The sequence below is a fragment of the Pyrgilauda ruficollis genome, unplaced genomic scaffold (assembly GCF_017590135.1).
Source record: "Pyrgilauda ruficollis isolate IOZ18807 unplaced genomic scaffold, ASM1759013v1 scaffold16, whole genome shotgun sequence".
Classification (NCBI taxonomy): domain Eukaryota; kingdom Metazoa; phylum Chordata; class Aves; order Passeriformes; family Passeridae; genus Pyrgilauda; species Pyrgilauda ruficollis.
Genome location: NW_024514764.1, coordinates 1,368,973 through 1,383,304, shown reverse-complemented (window position 1 = coordinate 1,383,304; position 14,332 = coordinate 1,368,973). Strand labels below are relative to the sequence as shown.

The following is a 14,332-nucleotide window of genomic DNA, read 5'->3' as shown; positions in this document are numbered from 1 at the left end:
AAATCCCTTCTGGAGCCAAATTGTCCCTGATGTGTATGTTCAAAATTCTGTTTTGTTTTTCCATTGGTAATGGTAATGGATTTCTGTAAGCTTTAGAATAACAAAATCACTTTATTTTACACTACGTTTTTCTTGCTGTGGAAGGATATCTGCTCTGTCACTGCAGGTACTGCTGGTGATTGAGCTGTGTGACAGCTACAAAACACAATCCTTTTTTTGACAACATGCTTATAATGAGAAATCACTGATATTTTTTCAACTCTGTCTTCATCAGCGACTCCGTGCAGGGAAATCCTGTAGCTGGTGCATCCTTAACCAAAGCAGTCTGTTGGTAAATCTGGTTTAGCAGAAGCAGCACATTCCTTCTTCATGTTTTGCACACTAAATGGGATCTCTTCAATTTCATATGAGCTCTGAAAAGTGATTTATTTCTCCAGTGGTGTCAAATAGCAGGTTTGAAATGCATCTCAAAGGTTTAATGCTTAAAAGTTCAGTGTTCTGGAGCAAAGAATTCTCTGAAATGTGTGCATCTGCTTCTGGCTGGACAGTATTTGGGTAAAGGTGATAAAAATTAACAGTTCTTCCAGTGTTTTCCCTGCTGTTTTCAGGTTGGGTAGCAGGGGGTTAAAATTAGCTCCCTGACAAGCTCTAATTAAGATTATTGGGTATTTTCCTATGCTGTTAAATGCACAGTAACATTTTAATGGTGAAGTTTGGAAATAATGGTTAATGGTACAAGATTGTTAATTGTACGAGGTTGGAGTTGTAGCCATAGACATTGCAAGTAGGAAACTGAATTTTTTTTCCACAGTTTTAAAGCTCTGTACTGTTTCATGGAACATGTCACGCTTTCAGCACGTTTGCATTTGTCAAAATGCACTGAACATACTTTCTAAAGCTTTCTAATGTCGTGTTTCTAATGCAGTAAGTCATTTAATCCAAAGTATGTGTATATTTATTTGGGAAAAATGGACTGAGAAGCACAGAGTAAGTTGAAAATGTATATAAAATGGTAATTCTTAAGAACCTATGTTTTTGCAGTCATGGGACAGGGAAGACAGTTGGAAAAACATCTGGACTTGGGAAACTTTAAACAGCCTAGGAAAAATTAACTAAGCAAAGATTGCTTGCATCATGTTCACATTGGGATTTGTGTTCTGAGAAACTCCAGTATGTTTTGTAAAGAACATTACAAATTAGTAAAGATAATAGAGCTGGGGAGGGGGGAAGAGGTTTGATAGAATTTTGAAGGTTACCGTGACCTCTGTGAAGAATTGAAGCACATTTCAGTGTTTCTCTTTGCAATCAGAAGGAATGCTCTGCCTGCTCTTGGAGGATTTGAAATCTTTCAGGCTGTTTAAAAAGGCCCTGTCTGTTTGTGTGAAATCTCATCTGCGGCTGCCTGGGCGGGGGAGCTCCAGGAGCACGGGGACAAGGGAATGACTGATCTCTTCACTTCTGCAGGCCTGCTTTTAAGAGTTCTCCTACTGAGCCCTGGAGCTGCCTGTGTGCTGAGATTTAGAAAGTAAAGAAAAAAAAATCAAAGCACCCAGGAACCATAATGCAGTTTTGGGCTGCAGTTAAAAGCAGAAGACTTGCTTTCTTTTACAAAAATGCATTGGGGGTTTAGCTCAAGAAAGAAAAGATCTGCCATTGTCCTTGAGCCTTTTCTCTCCACCTAACCTGCTGCTAAATATAAATCTGCTTCAGAGTCTTTTTGCCTTCCCTCCCCTCACTTTGACTTGTCTGTTTGCAGTTTCAGATCAGTGAAGAGCCAATTTGCAGACTGAAATGCTGCAGTAGCTGGACAGTCTCATTTCTCTCTTTTTCCAATACTCAATTCTTTTGACATCAGGTTTTTATCAATCCCATAGCAGATATTAGTGAATCCAGTTTATCTTCTGAGGTAGGTAAATGGCTGAGAGAATAGGCATGGTGTCCAGTTTTATTGTTTCTGGAAATGAAAATGATGCTGATAACCATCTCTGATAGGCGCTGCACATCTGTTGAGCACTTCTGTTTACACAAGAGTCTGTTAAAACATAACCAGCTGCCTTTTATGCATAAAATCCTTTCAAAGCTGTTTTAAGAGGAAGGTCAGGGGGGATGTTTGTGGCTTTCTATCCTACCCCCAGAGATCCATGGATATCACTTGGGAGTGGAACATTTCACTGCTCTGCCATGACCTGGAACTGTGGTTGTGCCAACATTTGTGTCAGCATTTGTATAAGACAAGTGTATCAGTGTTACAGCTAAAATACATGGGACAACAGACTGAAACCTGGGCAGGTGTGGCCTTGAAAGGATGTACATAACTTGTATTTGAAGGATCTGCATATGATTTTGAGCCCTGACAATAAAATGCATTAAACTTGATGTTATTCCTATCTAAAACACACTTAGGTGGTACAATGTGTTTGTTGCAGTTGCCTGTCACATCTGTATTACGTGCATGACACTCATTTAGGTGTGTGTTTAATCCATGGCTGAGCATTCTTGGTACATGAAGGGAATTTTTTAATCCCAGATTTGTAGCAATCTCATGGTGCTTCTCAAAACAGCTGGATGTGTTTGCTGCTTTTTGAGCTGTCTGAACTTTTGTACAGCTGCAGGATCTTTTGTCTTTGATCAGCACCATGAATTAAAACTGAAGAATACTCAGACATGAGATGAATATCTTATAATGGAGACTTGAACTGGTAGTTCACTAGAGGAAATAATGTACAAAACTCACAGCTTTTGATTTTTCTACTTGAGTGACAATTTGAAACCCATTGAAGAAGGAACTTCTTGTTCACACTCTCAGAAAAAATGAGGGGAAAAAACCTAACAGAAATCCATAATTTTTCCTTGATTTTCTTTGAAATGCTGTGTGTTTTCATCTCATAGATACTTTTTCCATCTACTAAGAAGATAGTGCAGGTAACTTGACTTGAATCTCTATTTTGCCATTGAGCAAATTGCTCTTGAAATGAGAATTCACACTGGGCACTTCTGCAGGCTGTGGAAACTGTGCTGATTCCTGTCTTTTGGGATGTACAGGGCTGTTCCCAATATTGCACATAAGCACCTTCAAAGTGACTTGGAACACACTGTTAACCAAGTGGAAACATTGAGTTGTCCTACAGGCAAAAAGCCATGATGAGAAATCTTTGCAGTGTGGATTTTATGTGGGACATTGCATGTTCTGGTGTCCTGACTTGACATTTTGATGGAGCTTCTGTATTTCAGGAGATTCAGGAGGAATGTCACGTCCACTCAGATCATAAACATGCTCTGTGGAAGCAATGTCAGCTCAAGACATTCTCAGACCTTGTTCTACCTCAGACACTTGCATGCTGAATTTTTCATTGTGTTGCCACAGTTTTTTCCACAGATCAGGCTGAAGGGATGGCATATTGTGGGGAACACAAGTTATTTTATGTTGCTCTCAGCATCAGGACTGAGTAGTGTCCTCAACTGTTCAATATTCATAGAAATGCTCATCTTGATTTTAGCTTGAAACTGATGTTTCAAGCATCCCATAAACACAAAAACTTTTACATGGAAAAATTAGGTAAGACTTAACAGCTATTAAATTAGATTCCAACATTGTAAAAGAAAAAAGTCTAATTTTTTCAGTCTCCTCTTGTCTGTAAAGTGGTCTCCCTCTGCAGGGGAGGGAAGAGACAAAGCTCCACATTCACAAGCAAATTATTTGTTAGGGGGTTGAACTAGAAGTGATACAATATCTTTTGGGAACTATTTTCTAAGCTCATCTTGCTCTGCTGTCATTAATACCCCCAGCAGATCCATTCTCCTGAGTATATGAAATATTAGCTTGGGATCAGCTGCTCTCTGATTAGCATATGAAGTGACTTTGTGGCTAAAGATGGGTGTATTAACAATAGGAAGAATTAGACTCCCAATGCACGTGGGTAATTAGCAGGAGCCACCCGGGATTCCCATTTGCAGGGTTGCAAAAAGGCAGAGGGGAGACAAACCTTTCCGGGAGACTGAGCAAATCCTCTTCACCAGGAGTGATGGGATGGAGAGGTGGCAAAACCAAAACTGCCTGGGATTAGCAGGTGGGTTTTGCACTGCAGTGCTGAGCAGGCTGATGGGCCAAAGAGCAGCATCAGTGGAATAAATATTGCAGAACTCCTGTGTGAAGGTGGCAAGGGAAGAGGAACAGTGACCTGGAAGATATTTCTGGTTCTCTAGACAAGCTACCAAAAGCATTTTTGCTTCTCTAACTTGGAAGTGTTGAAGGCTGCATTAGTACTTGGATGTTTTTTGTGAATGTAGCAGCACTCAGGTGTGCTTTTTCTCCTTGGATGGCACTTAAGGTAGCTCAAGTGGAAAAGTGGAATGAAAAATATGGTTTGGTACAGCACCACATTTTTAGCTATGACTTTAAATTTAAATTACTGATTTGTAAGCAGTAATGCTTTGATATTTGAAGTGATGACTGCACAAAGTGCATCCTGAATAGAAATCTCTGATTCTTAAATTCTTTTAGATTGCTGTGTGATGAAGGAAAGAAAACCACCTTTAAGACTACTCAGGTGAATGTTTCCTCTTTGGCTTTATTTGTATTAACTTCATTATTAAAATGGTTTTCTTGATGAAAAATTGTTTCTTAAAAGGTTGGACTGGTAAAATAAAAAAAAATTATACTTTCATATCAATAGGGAGAGCCTTCTGTTCCTGTTTTACTTTGTCACGAGCTTAGCATGTCTGACCATTGGACCCAGTTGTGTAATACATTTCTTAGGTCTAAAATTGATAAAGCTGATCCTAAAAATAAATTTAAAAAGCCATCTCCTCTTAAAGTTCCCAGGGAATTCCAAGAAAAATTAGAGGGGTGTGAATATTTTAAGAATTCTGAAACACAAGTAGTGATTTATTCTATGAAGTTTGTAGAGCTGTACTTTCAGAAAATCTTAAATTTCCTGAACTTAGCTCTTTATCAATATAAAATGGAAGCTTTCCTCTGCAAAAGGCTTTGTGAGGAGAAATTCCAGATTGGATGCTGCAGTTGCCTTTTTGTGTATTGACTGTCTGGGAACTTGTCACCTGGTTTTCCAAAGCTGGTGCCAGAAAGCAATTTGCATCACTGCAGTAATGTCACTGTGCGTGGTTTATCTGCACAGCAGTTGATTATGTGTGATTTAATTGTGATTCCTGGATAAGATTAGGAACATCAGAGTTATTAGTGAAGTCCCTGCAGCATTTTCCTGCTTAGAGTGAGCAAACTTTTGGTGTAGCAAGTATTGTTAAACAAAAATCAGTCAGCATCTGAAGAGCTGACTGATGAAGCAGCGCTTCCTCAGAATGCCTTGTTGCCACCAGGCTGCCTGCAATGAGGAATGAGGGGGGTTCTGATCTTGTTACCTCAATATTTGTTTGAATTTTAGACCCTCTTTCAGGAAGATCAGGAGCTGATGTCACTCAATGTATGAGCTGTCCTGTTGATGTTTTCATTTCACGTCAGCTAAAACCCCTGCAGACTGTACAAATTGTAAGTGAAATCAGCAAATTGCAGTTGGGGTTGAATTTTTCTGTTATCCTGTCTTGGGAAATTGCCATTCCTACTTGCATAGAAAATACTTTAATTTTGTAACTCTAAGTGGCTCTTGGGGATTGGAGGCAAAGGAAGATATCCTGTGTGTGTTTGCACAATGGGAAATTCCTTAGAAGACAAGGTTGTTGATCTAGGGCTTGGATCATGTTCCAAACTTCTAACTGAAACCTGATTTTCCTGCTCTGGGCTTTTTAGAGGTAGATCCGTGGTTGTTACTAATCCAGACACATGATTTTTAGTTTAACGATAGTGTTTGAATTTGATGCTCTGTACGTCTTCAGGTGAAACTTCATCACTTAAATCCAGTTGAATAAAAGCACCCAAAAAAGCCCTTCTTTTTTTTCCCCCTCATAGATGCTGATTTCAAGTGTAAAATGTTTCCTGGCTCAATTGTTTGTCTTAACCCCTTTCTCTAATGGTAATTATTTTTTTTCCTGTGCTGTTTTCTTCACTAAGTAATTATGTAAACTTCACTATGCAGTCAAACCAGCAGCCTTTCAATAAAAAATGCAGTCAGTGTTAGTGACTTTGTAATCTGTTTGAATGGGTTTTAATCAGAATCTAAATTTTCTTACCAAGGAAAACCCAACAGCAGTACTTAGCCAGAATCTCTGTATGGCCCTTTGAACCAGATATCCTGTTTAGATGAGGAACTTGTTGTTAGAGATATGGAAGTTGAGAATTAGCCCACGGAGCTGCAGTGGTTACAGACAAGTGCCTGTTGTCTTGTTATGGGCAGAGCTGTGTCCTTAGCATGAGAATCTTCATTTTCTTATGTTTAAAAATCATAGAATCACAGAATGGGTTGGGTCGGAAGGGACCTTAAAGCTCATCCAGTTCCACCTCCTGCCCTGGGCAGGGACACCTCCCACTGTCCCAGGTTGCTCTAAATCCCATCCAACCTGGCCTTGGACACTTCCAGGAATGGGACATGTATAGATCTCTCTGGCCAACAATTTGAAATAAACCTTGATTTACCACTGTATTTTCACCTGGTTAACTCGGTGTCAGCACAGCAAGCATGGTGTTTTCAACAAGGCCAATCATCCCCATCTCAGTTTTGTTCTTTTGTGGATTGCTTTTGGATTATATTTACTTTGACCTTCCATTCTGCTCTTTCCTGTCTGCCTCCACAGTTGGCTTTATGCGGCCAGAAGGTAGATACAGTATATACTGAAAGCAGGAATATGCATAAACAGCATGTGGCATGGTTTGTGTGTTGTGGATTGTTGGACGAGCTCTGTGCCAGTTCATCAACAATAATTTGTGCATATTAATATATTTGGATGCATTTAATTTCATTGGCGCTTAGCCTGCTCCTTAAGTTATTAATTTGTGAAATCTGTTTGGAGGAAGGGTAAAAACTTGTAGGCAGCATATGGTGTGATATTGGGGGGAAAGGACGGCTGCGGGTGTGAATTTTATTTTGTCAGTTTGGTGGGAGTACCTCTTGTTCTTTATGGGTGCCATCTGCACAAGGCTCTCTCTGCAAGGCTTGTGCTCTGTGCAGAGCACACAAGAGCTCGCTGAGCTTTTAACTTTGGCTGCTTTGGGGGAGGGCAAAGAGAATATTTTATTCTGTGCCACCTTTTGAAGTGTTTTGTTTTGTATAAAGGCTTTTCTTTTGCCAGAGGAAAACACCTTGAAGGGTCTACAGCTTAACTGGCTGTTAAAGGCTGGTGTCATAAAGCTCTGGATGCATCATTCAGGCATTTTCACAAACACATTTCCTGTTCTTTGCCTGCTGCTGTTACTTTTTTGATGCTGGATATCTTCTGTCTATTCTTCCTGACCTTCCAGCAATTATGAGAATGATCATTATTTTCATGCTCTGGTTCTTAGGACTTCAGTGTCATGAACTTTATAGTCTGTGAGACAGGGCAGCTCCTGGTTGCTTTGAGAGCTCCATAGCTTTATTCAACTTCTTTAAATTTGTTCAGCTTTGTATATATGAGTATACAACAAGCACCACAGTTAAGAGCTCTCTGGCTTCAGTAGTAAATGAAGGCATTTTGTTCAGTGCATATACTTAAATGTGACATTTCATGTTGTTCTTTCTGCTTTTCAGGAATAGTTGCCTTTTTGTTTCTGAAGCTTTTGTTGTGACATCCTTCCACATCTCCAGTGGAATGAATGGCAGGGGCTTGGAATTCGGAGATCTCTAAGCTCTGTTCCAACCCAAACCATTCTAGGATTCTATGATTCTGTCTTTCTCCTCCAGCCAACTGATCTTCCTATTTTACAGGGATCATATAATGCTTTGATATTTAGTAATAGATTCGATTATGTGGTTATTTCCAGTGAGTATATGAAAGATGTTTTCTTCGCTTGTCTGCACATTCCCCAGTGTTTGCTCAATGCTCAGAGATCCTGACAGAGATTGGATCAAGGTGAAGCACAACAGGCAAAATTTGTGCAGTGGGTCTTGATATGCCAGGACAGGATTTCAGAGAAGTTTGGTTCAAGTTCTACTGCTGAACTTAATGTCTTTTTCCGCTTTCTTCATTTCAGCTGAGAGAATCAAACAGAGAGATGGTTGCTGTGGATGATTACATGCTGTGTAGGTTTCTGGTTTGAGAACATGCTGCATTGGTTTATTCCTGACACCTGAGAGAGAAGAACAATTTCACAATGCAGATGGTCAATAAAAAATGCTGAAATACAAAATTACAGATATAAAAACTGGCATTTTCCATGACCTTGAAGGGAAAAAACAAAGGCCTTTTTTTGCAGGGTGCTCCTGGGTCCTCATCTTGTGAGATGACTTACCAAAAGATTCCAACTCACACAATGCAGAGATTCTTTCCTTTAACTCCCCTTTTCCCTTCCCCCACATTTATTTTAAACTTAAGCTTGCTGTGGGAGACAGTAAATCCATATAGCTAGAAAGAAACAGTGATAAGCCAGTATCTTGGACAAGTTGTCTCCTCCCTCATTTTTGGAGCTTTTGTAAAGCTATTGCTGTTTGCAGCATTACATTTATTCTAGTTCAGAAGCTCTAGCACTAGGGGAGCTTATCTGTAGGTCTTATTTTATGTGTGTCTTCCATGTTAATGCTGCAGTTCTTAAACTCTGACTTAGTTTGTTTACAAAGATGAGACCCTGGAGCACTTGAGGCATCAGAGAATATTGCAGAATCTCATCACTGAAGAGATTTAAGAACAATTCTGAGAAACATTTGTCAGGAATAGTACAGGTACTGTTAATTCTGCATTGAGGTATAGGACAGATCAGGTGACATCTCAAGAACTTCTACAGCTCTTTCCTGTGATTTTAGTGGAAGATTCAATTTACTTTTCAGTGGCTTGGTCAAAACCCCTCACTTTATTTTGTTTTGGAAACACATTTCTTAATTTAAATTCAGAGGGAAGAGATATTTGCAGTCCCTTGTCTTGCTTGAAACAGCTTCTCTATTTACACAGGCCATATGAAAAATTAACCTTAAGGGGTTTGTTTGTTTGTATTGCCAGATATTTTAGGATTGCTGACTCATTTTACCAAGCTGAGGGTGTGCACACAGGAGCCAATTGCCACCAAATCAGAAGGAGGAGAACTTAAAGGACATCAAGTGCTCCTGTCCTGTCTGTGTGCTTGGTCTTAATCTGGGCATGCAGCCACTGCAAAGCAGTGACAGGCTGTAACCTCACAGCCCACACCATCCAAGGAGATCACTTGCCTTGAGTGAAGTGCTCTTAGCCTGGAGAAATAGGAATTCTAACAATTCTAACTGAGAAGTAGCCCTCAGAGAATCAGGCACACGGTGCTTGCACCCTGCTAAACACACACAGCAACCCCAGGAAATGAAATCTCAGGGAATGTGCCCTAAGGCAGGGAATGGGAACTCGTCTGGGCAGCGGAAAGGCTCCTGTTTTGGCATCATCATTTTGGGAATTGGCTCAAAGATAAACATGTTGGAAGTAGAGTATAGAGAGTACTTTGTGTGTCTGGCACACTGTGCACACTCAGGAGTCATTTCTGGCTCGGAGGTTTCATCTGTGCAGTAATAATATAAAATGATACACTTTATGTTGGCTCATACCCCTGGTAACTTGTTTGATGTGTTTGCTCCAACCATGTCACTTGCCCTTAGGTTCTTCCAACAATATGTGTCCGAGTAGGATGTGTGGAAAGGCCAAGCTGTTGCTCTGGGGAAGGATCTGTAGTAAAGCCATCTTTGATAGTCATTGCTTAGAGATGTCATATTCCTCCTAAATCTGGCAAAGGACAACCTTTCTTGAATCTCATCTCCATTTGTTGCTGGTTATTTGTGTTATTGCTAGAAATGCTTTGTTTAAATAAGCCACAAACACACACCTCCTATGCTGAACCCTGGATCCAGTGTTGTGTCAATGTTGTGGAGTTGATTTTAATTGAAGGTGCAGCACAATACAGGGACTCCACTGAGCTCCTCCAGAATTGATTTTAAACCTTCTTGATAGCTGCAAATTTAAATTTTCCTTGACACACAGTAGCATGTGTGACACAAAGGTAATGAATACCAGACCCCCTGGATCTCTTTGCTTTATGCTGTGACTCTTCTTTTGCATTACTAAATGGAGAGAGTGATGCATTGAGCCACAAATGCAAAAGCCCATGCACAGAATACCTATGCAGTCTAAAAATAACATTGAGGAGAGTTAGCAGCCCTCATTACAGCAGCAGTTACCTGTTTTCCAGCCTTGCCTGGGTGGCAGCAGGGCAGGTAATTTTGGTTTCCATGAGGTTGAGTAGGAATCCAGGGATGAGGGCTGTTCACTGCTCAGCCTGTGGCTTTCAGCCACCTGCCTGCATTGGGAGTTTGTTCCAGGAGAGGGGGTGAGGGGTGGCTGGTTTTGGGAGCCTCTGACAGTTCCTGCATCCTTCTTTTGTTCTGAGAGGCTGAGTGAGCAGTCTCAGGATGAGAAACAGGGAAGGATATCAAACACCTCTCCTGAGTTAGGTGCACTGGGCTAACAGAGCTGCCTTTGGAAACACTCCAACAAATCAGAGTCCCAAACTCCCTCATTGCAATGTTTTCTAACTGAGACAATTATTTTTAATATCTAATTAAATTTTACTTCTTGTGAGCTCAGTCGTTTTTTATTATAGCTTTTGGTAGGTCACAAGAGTTAATTACAGTCCTCATTGTAGTGGCCTGTAACACACTTGAAAATTGTCAGCCTGGCTGTTCCTCCACCAACACTATCTGGTTTTAATTAATTAACTCAACCAGTGGATTCTTCAGTTGTTTCTCCAGTCTCAAATATTAATTCCATACAAATTTTTACTCATGTTCTTGACTTTACATAATTTCTTTTTAAAATGGTTGCTCATTTAGAGACATCATGCAGCTGAGGTTTACCTGTCACCAGAGCAGAATGACTTCCAAGCCTTCTCATATTCTTGTTAAGTTCCAAAATGCTGTTTGTAGAAGACCTACAGCTCAAGATTGTTGTTGAGGCTGAGTTACTATAGCCGTTGCTCCTTATTTTGTGTTTGTCCAGTTAATTTTTCCTTGTTTCCTACTTCACAATTGTTTTTATTGAATTTAATTGATTTCAGATAGTTTCTCCCCTTTAACAAGTTGCTCTTGAGTTATTGTTTTGTCTTCCAATTACATTTGCACTGTCCTGATGTGGTTTGTCCCTTCTCTAAGGGTGTATTATGTGATGTCACTGAAGCTATTGAATAAGAATAGTGAATGCAATCAATTCCCTGTCAACTAAGAGGGGTGGTGGCAAACTAAATGCTGGAAAAACATTCTTGGTGTCTCAGTAAGTGCTGTTGTTTCCATATGGTGTGGATGGGCTAGGTCTTCTTCATAGATGTGCTAGAAAATGCATTAATCTCTGCTGCTGAGCTGCTGCAGATCTCACAGTGCATCTTTCCTGGCATTGTAATGTAGGTGGGTTGTTGCCATTTGGTAACTTTTCAGGGGTTTATGGATGTTTTAAGGGAGAAAAAGAATAAAAGCATTCACTTTTGAATGGCAATTCTAACACGACATAAAGAATAAATCTGGAAAGTCTCCTAGGAATGCTGAGGTCACTCCAGAACTGCCCAGTTGCACACAAATATGCCAGAAATTATCCAAAAAAAGACTTGAAATTGCCCTGTGAGCCTGAATAAAGCACTTGAACATGCTTTTAAGCGTTGGATTTAAATCAAAACACATAAGGTAAGATTTTTCTTACAGACTGGGAAATATGAACGGCTGTTTTGTTTTGTTTATTTTGAACCACTTAAAATCTGGAAGGTGGGAAATAACTTTTTTAGAAAAACAAAACCACCCTTGGTCAGGAACGAGTACCTTAGGAAAAGTAAGTACATGCCAAGCACCTGGTTGAGGTGCCAGCCTGCATTCAGTGCTGGGACACATTCCCCTTTTGGGTCTGGGTTGTCAGTCGCTCAGGTGGAGTGTGAATTGTCTGGATCACTCCTTCAAAAGGACTGCCCAAGCCGGTTTTGCCTCGGGGCAGAGCTGTGTTAACAGTGAAACAGGTCAGTAAGGAGGATGAATTCCTCCAGCTGTGTACAGCAGTGACACACCAAGAACTTTGGGGTTTGATGATTCAGCCTCATAAACAGTCCTTGTCTTCTGCTGCTGATACATCCAAGGAGGAATAATGACTATATTGTTTTCTATATACAGTTAATGGTTTTGCAATCCATGTGCCACTCATGGCATGTTCTTCTTCCCTCCAGTGTAGCAGATCCTGTAGTTGGACTCCAGGGTTCTCAACCGGATACAAACTCACGGATAGTTTCCTTTTGTACACATAAGCAAATTTTTTGCTATTGAGCAATCTGTTACTTCAATAGCACTAGAAAAAATGCAGTGATCCAGAAACCTTTAGCTGGAAATGCGAAAGTTAAAGATGGGGTTTCATTTAAAATTCAAATATTTCTTTTTCCTATGATGACTTTTTTTTTTTCATTCCAGAAGACGTTTTCTGATTTATTAAAGGCCATTTTGCTGTGCAGGGGTAGCTAAACTTGTAGGTTTTGATGTAGTGCACAATGCAGTATATCTAAAATAGTCCTGTAATTTATTTTCTCTCTGTTTACAGGAGTTATTCTTCATAGTCTTATGCTGACTGCTTCTGGACTCAGTGTCTTCTGTATTATCAGGGCTTTTAGATGAAGGGGCTGATTTTTATTTAATTCCTGTCAGTGACAAATGAAAATACTTACTTCTAGTTAAAACAGGAAAAAGAAATCCAAATTTTTATAACAATATTATCTAAATACAATGTCCTCTGTCATCTTCTCAGCCTCCCAAAGCTGCAGCATTCAACATGGCTTATGAATCTTGATATGCATACACATATATATGATATTCAAGAAATATTTTTAGATATTGGAGTGATACAGTGAAATATTCATGTACAGAATATAACATATATAGAAAAAATTGAAAAAATGTATTACAGATCTCATTTTCTAAATTAAGATGCATTGCTCTCGAGCTCTATTCTGACTTGTGATTTAAAAGTCTTAGCTTAAAAGTTGGGTAGAGCAGAAGAGTTAGAGAAGCTCTCCAGGTTGTGCCTGTTGGTGGTGGAATAGCTCAGGGGGTGAGAGGTGGGTGGGTGGTGCTGGTGAAACAGCTCAGGGAAGGTGGTTTGTTTCCAGAGGGATTTACAGTGATTCCAACTGAGCAGTGACCGAGCTGGCAGCCCTGAATAGCTGGAGAAAAGGAGTCAAGTCAGAAAAATAAAAGAGAGGGAGCATGAGCATGTTTTCACCTGGTTCAGCAGTAACCCAACAAGGGAAGATTATTGCCCTGAGTGTTCACTTCTTTGATCTGTCCTGTAATCCCTTGCTTGGTGTTGCTGTCAAAACAACTCTATTGAAAAAAAGATCTGCTGATGAACCAATATTTTCTGATCCCTCTTCTCCCTCCAAAGATGATTTTTTTCTTTTTGGGTAGATTGCATTTTCTGTGTTTGCTGGAAGTAGTTGAATTGTTCAGTGAGTTTTTTAAGATCATGTGATTGAAATTTCTCAATTTAATTTGGCTGTGGCAAAAGTTTCTGTAGCTTTTTCTTAAACAGTTGTCTAAACAATTTAATACCCAAATGTGTAAGTTTGTAAAAAATGTTCTGTAAGAACCTCTGAAGAAAAAGTTCTAATTCATTTGCCTCAGTGTTCCTGCTTCCATAGTTACTGTGGGTTTCAGTCCCTGTGAAAGGATGCTAAGCTGAAGTGTTGGGGAATAAATTAACCAAAACTGCATGGTTGGGGCTTTTTTGGTCACTCGCGTGATCATTGATGTCAGAATGTGATGAGTTTTCCTGTGTAGACTTGTAATTTCACATGTCTGTATACTGCTGCTTTCTGAAATGAGTATTTTTGTATTAACATTTCAGAAGGGATTAGCTTTGGAAAATAATTGCTGTCACTAACCCCATTAGCAAAACTGCTGCTCCTGGCATGCAGGTGGAACAGCAGCTCTGGGTCTCACTGGGCCAGTGTTTGTGGCAGCTCCATTCAGGTCATGTGTGATATGTTCTACACCTGAAACTTGAGAGCTGAGAGAGAATTTGGGTGTAGCTTTAGGTGCTGGGAAGTTGGGTAGACCTCTCCTGAAATATTTTCAGAAAGATGCTCTTAAATGTTGTTGCCAGTTCTTGTTGGATGGACTTAGGATGAATACCCAAAATTATTCTAGAAATCTTCACTGCTGTGCTGCACTGTTTGTTTCCAAGTGTGATGTTGAACTGCCTTTAAATATTTCAGTGAGTTCTTCCTCAGCTTGCACTGACTTGTGGCACCGTCTGATGG

The 14,332-nt window shown here is 40.0% G+C and overlaps 1 protein-coding gene across 1 annotated transcript in view; it reads left to right on the top strand.

Moving 5' to 3' along the window:
* The window catches only part of USP22 (ubiquitin specific peptidase 22), a 90,014-nt gene that overhangs the window by 46,871 nt on the left and 28,811 nt on the right, over positions 1 to 14,332 (top strand). The window lies entirely within an intron of this gene.